The sequence below is a fragment of the Mixophyes fleayi genome, chromosome 8 (assembly GCF_038048845.1).
Source record: "Mixophyes fleayi isolate aMixFle1 chromosome 8, aMixFle1.hap1, whole genome shotgun sequence".
Classification (NCBI taxonomy): Eukaryota; Metazoa; Chordata; class Amphibia; order Anura; family Limnodynastidae; genus Mixophyes; species Mixophyes fleayi.
The window spans coordinates 96,708,281-96,716,951 of record NC_134409.1 but is presented as its reverse complement, the minus strand read 5'-3'; positions in this window follow the sequence as shown (position 1 = coordinate 96,716,951).

Below are 8,671 nucleotides of genomic sequence, written 5' to 3'. Positions count from 1 at the left end.
CTGACTGATGTACGCAACTGACTGATGTGTATAACTGACTGATGTGTATAACTGACTGATGTAAGTAACCGACTGACTGATGTGTATAACTGACTGATGTATGTAACTGCCTATGCATCCATATGCCTAGGCATATGGGGAGGATGAGGCATCCATCCTAAGGCATCCCATTTCTATTTAGCTTGTTGCATCCTACTTTCAGCACCATACTATTCCTGTAATACTATTATTACTGCTAGTTTATGTTTATATTTGATGCATAGTATTTTTTGATAACTGCTTTAGACTACGATTTGTTACTACACTACTGTTACAATTGCCCAATACACTAGTTTGCTATACACTTGTTAATTTTACATTTTTGGCGTTTATTATGTTTGCTTTTGTTTACATGTTTTTTCTTTATATGTTGTTGTCAGGTCAGACTGGACCGAGCCCACGCCTCAACCTGTTAAACACTTCTTTGCTACACTCTATTTGTAGCAAAATCTCTATTATGGAAACATTCAAATTTCAGTTTTCCCCTAAGTTTCTCTCTTCCCTTTTTTTCCAAGTATTCCCCCAATACATGCTTCATAGCACCCAGAATACTCTTTGTGACTGTTTGTTTTTGGACCTTAATGAAATTATCACATTTCCAGTTGTATTCATCATCATTTATTTATAGATAACCACTAACTCCGCAGCGCTGTACAAAGAACTCACTCACATCAGGATCACTAGGGTTAATTTGTTAGCAGCCAATTAACCTAACAGTTTTTGGAATGTGGGAGAAAATCGGAGCACCCGGCGGAAACCCACGCAAACACGGGGAGAACATACAAACTCCTCACAGATAAGGCCATGGTCGGGAATCAAACTCATGATCCCAGTGCTGTAAGGCAGAAGTGCTAACCACTTAGCCACCATATATGACAAAAAAATGATACATACATATGGCGCTGCCTTCACGCACACATTGTGAAAGTAGTAGACATATATGTTAAATGCCCTCTAGAAGATTCTCTGAAATGTGAAATTGTGCACACAAAAGAAAGTATAATGGTAAAGTATGTCAACATAACCAATATAACAATGAGTTAGAAAACTTCCAGTTAACTCCCGTGCATGGATATTATAATTAGCACCCGTGTCTTCACTCGATGTGGAAACCCTATAGGGTATATGCTTACTGGAACAAAGATGTAAAAGCGCCCATAACGGAGATTGAAGATAAACACTCAACCTCAGCCGTCACATCGACCTCCCATGCTCGAGTAAAAAAGATAAAAGACAATCTAGCGCATCATCTTTTTAATAGAATTGAAAAGTAAAGAAACAATGGACTCGTACTAGAGAACAGTAGAAAAATGCAAGGTAAGTAATAACTGCCAAAGTTCCCTCACCGCAGCCTGTCCCGTACGTTCATATCCGATGTCCACAGTCCCAATCCGGAAATAAGTTATAAACCAACGCGTTTCGACTTGTAAGTAAAGTCTTTTTCAAGGCGCCGGTACATAGACAATGTCTTTTTTGTGTGGAAAGGTTCAGAGCTTGATTTACAAGCCTTTTTCAGCCATTAAAATAATAATGACCGTAACATTGAACTAACTTTCCAATGGAGCAAAGTCAGTGTTAATTTTCTTGACATTACGGTTTATAGTGAAGGGAACATCTTACAAACAAAAACTTTTCACAAATCAACAGATATCAATAGCTACATCAATCACAATAGCAACCATCACCGTTTTTGGTTAGAGAATGTACCTTTGAGTCAAATGACAAGAGTCAGACGCAACTGTATGGATGATACTGTGTTCTATGAGCAAATAAAGGAGATGAGAAATGATTTTAGCCAGAAGGGATATCTGGATATGACATTGGAAAATGCAGAGAAAGTGGTAAAGGAAATGAAAAGGGGAGATCTCTTGGTTCCAAAAAATAAGAGTTTAGGAAAGAAAAGTACTAAATATGAATGGGCTTTCATTTCGGGTTACAATTCTAAATACCAACAAATAGAAAAGATATTTAACAAATATTGGTACCTGTTGAAACAAGATGTGGTAATAGGAAATATGATCCCTGATAAACCCACTTTTATATACAGAAAGGCCCCAAGTTTAAAAGACAAATTAATTAGGAGCCATCCGTCAGAAGATAAAAGAGTGTCAATTAGAACTAAGGGTTTCTATAGGTGCGCACAATGTGTTGCGTGCAGAACCTGTAAAATGGAACACAACAAAACGACTGCTTTACTCTTAAATGACAAAGAGATTCATATAGATCAATTTATCACATGTCATTCTAAGAATGTAGTCTATGCCATCAAGTGTAGTTGTGAGAAACTATACATAGGGAGAACAACTCGCCCACTTAAAGTGAGACTACGCGAACACTTTTATAATATATACGAAGGGGCTTAGAGACACATGCATTGTCCCAGCACTTTAAACTTCACCATTCATGCTCAGATGAACATGTAATAGGTTTCTGGGGGTTACAAAAAATTGAAGTAAGTTGGAAAGATAAGGATACCCTCACTACGCTATCCAAATCGGAGATGAGATGGATCTATAATGTAGACACTCTTATCCCTAAGGGACTTAATGCTGAATTTGAGTTAAAATGCTTTTTATAGATAACAATCTTTTTTACATCGTTGTTTTTATTATTTATCCTGTTTTAATGCATGGTATTTTAGCATTATGATTTGTATATTGTGTTGATTGATCAGATTGTGACTATTTTTTTATATTCCTTGTCCCCTTTGTTTCCGTTTTTCCCGAGGGCTAGGTTTACCTTGCGGATTTAAATGATGGAGGATGATGCACATGCTTTTATTTTTTAATTTTTTAGTATAGTCGTTTTCTGTATTAGATAGACACCCTATTTTTGCATGTTTGAACGAACAGTACACCTCTCCCACGCCTCGCTATTGGAGAGAGAAAACCGGAACTCTCCTATACACGGAACATCCAAGCCTCGTTTTGGCGATACACTATAATCGGATACTGATATAAAGAGGAGGACACGGGATTTTGAACTTTACCTTGAAAAGAGACTTTACTTACAAGTCGAAACGCGTTGGTTTATAACTTATTTCCAATGTTTTTATTATTGTTTCTTTACTTTTCAATTCTATTAAAAAGATGATGCGCTAAATTGTCTTTTATCTTTTTTACTCGAGCATGGGAGGTCGATGTGACGGCTGAGGTTGAGTGTTTATCTTCAATCTCAGTTATGGACGCTTTTACATCTTTGTTCCGGTAAGCATATACACTATAGGGTTTCCACATTGAGTGAAGACACGGGTGCTAATTATAATATCCATGCACGGGAGTTAACTGGAAGTTTTCTAACTCATTGTTTTATTGGTTATGTTGACATACTATAGCATTATATTTTCTTTTGTATGCACAATTTCACATTTCAGAGAATCTTCTAGAGGGCATTTAACATATATGTGTCAGGAGCCGCGACTCACTTCCTGTGCCAGTGAACATCCTGGCCGTCTCCATGACGACCGGGCGTCACTTCCGGTTTCTCGGGCCCGACCGTTGCCAAGGCAACGGCCGGACGCCGAGTGTAGAAAGCGGTAGGCCCCGGCAACTGAGGCAGCCGGGCGCATGCGCTAGGATAGCCTGCGGGCTAATTATTATTGGTAGCACACCTGGGATGCATTTCAGGGCTAAGCCCTGATTGGCCTAAGTCTGTATATAAGACAGGGAGGGCTTAGCCTCCCTGCCGGTTATAGCGTCCAGTTACCTGTCAGCTTAATCTGTTCCTGCCTTGTATTGGTGAAAACCTGTTGGACTGCTTCCCTGTGTATGACCCCTTGTCTGGATTTGGACCCTGCCTGTGTTTCTCGTGACCCTGACCTCTGGCTTGTTTACCGACCTCCCTGTCTGCTCGTGACCCTTGACCTTGGCTTGTTTATTGGAATTTCTACCTGCTACCGGCCCTTGACCTCTGCTTGGACTTTTACTCCACTTGCCTGGGTTCTCCCCAGCCGGTACACACTTCACGACCCTCCGTCAGTCTGCAGCCCAGTCTGTCCCCACCATCAGGGGCTCCAGTGAACACCTGACTGGCAGAGTAGACTCCGGGTTGTGTTGTGCCGGCTGGAGGGGTTCCTAACATCATGTCCATCTACAATTTTCACAAAGTGTGCGTGAAGGCAGCGCCATATATATGTATCATTTTTTTGTCATATATGTCGATGCTGAAATGTCAGTGGAACTTCACTGGTATATATTAGGCTGCACACCAAGTGAGGCGCCACATTAGCAGTTTACTATTTTACACTTAGCCACCATGCTGCCACAATGTGCTTTCCCTAATTAAAGCCAAAGTTTTGAACTCTCCTAATAAGCGTAGATTTTCACTGCAATATTTTTCTCTCTACAAGGCGGACATTGTTGCTATCCAAGAGATGCACTTTTCGACCCCACCATTTTTTAATCCTAAATATTACACTTTTCATTTGTCTACTGGTTATTCTGTTTTCTACAGCATGTTTGTTTAAATTAGATAAGAATCGCACTGGTGATCGAGCCCTTAGCCTCTCAGATTAGATCCAATCCCAACATTCAGTGGGTGCAGGTGGGTAGTATCAACTCTAAGATTTCTCTCTTTGCAGACAACATCCTCCTTTCCTTATCCCAACCAGCGATCTCCCTCCCTAACCTCTAAGAAATACTTCAGGCCTGGGAGACCGTATCAGGTTATAAACTATGCGAAATCAGAGTCCATGCTGCTTCATATCTCCCCTAGGGAATCCAACCTCCTCCAATCCACCTTCAGTTCAAGTGACAAACCAGAAAGATCAAATATCTGGGAGTCTTCCTCAGCTCTCATTATGACCTCCTCTTCCATGAAAACTTCTCTCCCCATCTTGCTAAGATGCACTCCGACCTGACCTCCTGGAAACGCCTCATTATCTCCTGGCTTGGCAGGATTATAGCAGTCAAAATGACTCATACCCAAATGGCTATACCTTTTTCAAACATTGCTGGTCGCAGTGCCTGCTTCCCTCCTTGCGAACATTCAAAAATCCCTCATTCGTTTCATATGGAATCACAGACTATCCGGATCTCAGCCAACATTCACAAAAAAACAATCCCCTGTGGCGGCAGGGGACTCCCTGATATTAAACTATATAACCTGGCCTCCCACTTTTCCCACATTGTTACCTCATATGCATCCTCAGGCTCCACCCCTGGCTTGACATAGAATCGGCCTATATTACCTTCCCGACCTTACTCCCCTCTGGCGTCTTCTACCTACACACCGCCATCCTGCATCCAAATTGCTCCCTACCATTAAGTTTGACATCAAGCTCTGGGACTCTCATTCCTTTAAACTGAACACACCACAGCAATGTCCCCTCTATCCCCCATTTGGCATAACCCTGTATTCTTTCTTGGACTTTCCGCCGCAAAAACTCGTTCCTGGATCTGAGCTGGTCTCAAACTCCCAATGGACTTCTCCAAATTGGTCCGCTGGCAGACTTCTGTCACTCCCCATCCCAGATACTTAGCTCTTTTGAATTTTTCCAAATTGGTAATTTGCTACGATCCCTCCAGCCTATGTCTTGCGAGACCTAACTCCCTTTGAAGACCTTTGTAAAATTATGTCTTGAAATCATATGGTTAAAGTTGGCGCAGTATTTGTCATGGGTGATTTTAATCCCGCTCCTAAATTGAAATGAGATAGGACCCCTACCCCCCATCCCTACCAACCCCAGGTTGATTACTAGCTCACGCATTTCCTCTGCATTTTCCAATCATTGGCTGAATATGACTTATAAGGTACCTGGAGAGTCAACACCCCACTGTTTGGGACTATACCTTTTTTCCAATGTTCACAGCTCCTATTCCTGTATTGACCTTTTGCTATCTGTTAAGTGGTTTTTGCAAAATATATTTACTTTTGAGTTCCTCCCTATCACATGGTCCGACCATGCTCTTCTGATTTGGCAGTGGGAAGCATTTCCCAAATGCCGTCCTCCTAGACCCTGAAGATTGGCGACTCATATCTTGTCTGACTCGGACGGGTTGCTAATATTAACTGACAGTCTTACCTTTCATTTGCATACTAATGACCCAAGAGATACTGCTTTGATTAATCACTGGTGTGATCTAAAGGTGGTTGCATGATTCAGACACAGAATAATAGAATTGTAGAGGTTCAGAAATCTTACAAATTTTCAATTGCCAATCTGGAATACCAGCATAAAAAGACCATGTCTAAGTTACAGCTAAAGGCTGCTTTGATGGAAGCTCAAACAAAACTAGAATCTATATTTATGATACATATCAGATCCCACTATGGAGCGTGTTTAATAGAAATTCTATATGCTAGGGAATAGAATGAGTAGACTCCTAGCACACAAATGAAAGAATACTATCAATGGTGTCAAGTATTATTAGATTATCGTGGTAAACGTGTCTCTAATCCTTTAGATATAGCAAATCAGTCTGTTAGTTATTATGGGAAGCTTTGTAATCTTTGCACGGATTCTTCTACTCCCTACTTGAGCCACTATTCAGCACTTCTTAGGTGCTGTGCACCTCCCTCGTTTCCCTCGGATCTTGTGCTCTCTGTGTTCTAAGGAGGAAGTTAAACAAGCTATTAGAACTTTGAAATAAGGACAAAGCTCTAGGGCAGGCTTGGCTAACCTGTGGCATTCCAGGTGCTGTGAAACTACAAGCCCCAGCATACCCTTCCAGCAATAAGCTGCTATATATTGGCAAAGCATGCTTGGGCTTGTAGTTTCACAACACCTGGAGTGCTACAGGTTAGCCAATCCTGCTCTAGGGCCTGATGGCTTCACTTACACTTTCTATCTCACATTTCATACAGAGCTGTCACCAATCATTACTGCCTTATTTATCCATGCTACTGACATCTCTTCCTTTCCTGTGGAAATGCTCTTAAGATTGCCCTTCTCTGGAGATAAGGGGCCTAGCCCAAACTCTGAAAAACAGCCCCATACCATTATCCTTCCTCCACCAAATTTCACAGTTGGCATAATGCAGTCAGGCAAGTAACATGCTCCCGGCATTTGCCAAACCCAGACTCACCCATGACTGCCAAACAGAGAAGCGTGATTCGTCACTCCACGGAACACGTTTCCACTGCTCCACAGTGCAGCATCGGTGTGCTCTACACTACTCAATCCAATGCTTCATTGGTTTCAGTGATGTGAGGCTAGCATGCAGCTGCTCAGCCATGGAAACCCATTCCATTAAGCTACCGCTGCACAGTTTTTGTACTTACATTAATGCCAGTGTAAGTTTGGAACTCTTCAGCTATGAATCAGCAGAGCGTTGGCGACTTTTATGTACCATGCGACTTAGCAGTTGTTGACCCCGCTCTGTGATTTTACGTGGTCTTCTGACTCATGGCTGAGTTGCTGTTGTTCTTAAACACTTCCACTTTCTAATAATATAATTTACAGTTGACCATGGAATATCCAGCAGGAACGAAATGTCACGAGCCGTCTTATTTTAAAGATGGCATCCTATCACAGGACCACGCTTGAAGTCACCGAACTCTTCAGAACAACCCATTTTGTATCACAAATGTTTGCAAATGGAGACTGCATAGCTAGGTGCTTGATTTTATACACCTCTAGCAACAGGTCAGATTGAAACACCTCAAATTAACAGGTGTGGCCAAATTCTTTTGTCCATATAGTCTACATTTAGTAATTTTTTTTGTCCTCTAAATTTACTATTTCTAATGGCATGAGACAGGGGTGGCACCATATTTGTCCTGGCAATAGAACCATTGGCTGTACAAATACAGAGATCGGACCCAATTACAGGACCCGGAGTTGGACCCATTTGTAATAAGTTGTGTCTCTTTGTCGACGATGTTCTGCTGTTAGTGTCGAACTCCGAGACCTCATTATCAGCTTCACATTAGATCCTTCAGGAATATGCTGAAGCTGCTTTTTATAAACTACATATCAAAATCCCAAATTTTTGCAACTTCACAAGCCTCTCAGGATATTCTCCAAACACAATACGAGTATAATTAGCAATCTGAATCTCTGAATTATTTGGTTAAATGAATATGTGGAAGCCCTTCTCATATGGTTTTGTGTAATTATTCTTCCCTTTTAACTCAGTTTACCTCCTTGACCAACATGTGGGCTAATTATGAGGTCGTGTGGTTGGGCCGAACAGCAGCGGTAAAAATGATGCTCCTTCCTAAAATTTTGCATCTCTTTCGTCCTAACTTTGATAAATTTTATAAGGTCTCTTTTTTTGGAGGTGTAAACACCCTAGTTTGGCAAATGAAAAAAATGGTTCATCTAAATTGAAAAGGGGCCTTGCAGCGCCTAAATTAGAGTATTATTAGCTTGCATGTCTACTGAATCAGCTAGGTGTCTGGCTGACTCCTGACTTGCCTAAGACGTGGGTCTCTATTGAAAGACACATTTTCTTTTCCCCTAGAAGACCTCTTATGGGACGCATCGGACCATAGAGCCTTAGTAGCTAATACCTAAACTAGCGTAAAGGACTCGCTTTTAACATGGGATAAACTGCTTTTCATACAAGAGAAACCAAAAAAAAAAAAATGCAAGAAAGATCCTGTCTAGGTTAAAATATCACTGTAGAATAAATTAATACTTATTAAAATTTATTAAAATCACAACAAACATGTATACATAAATAGGTTA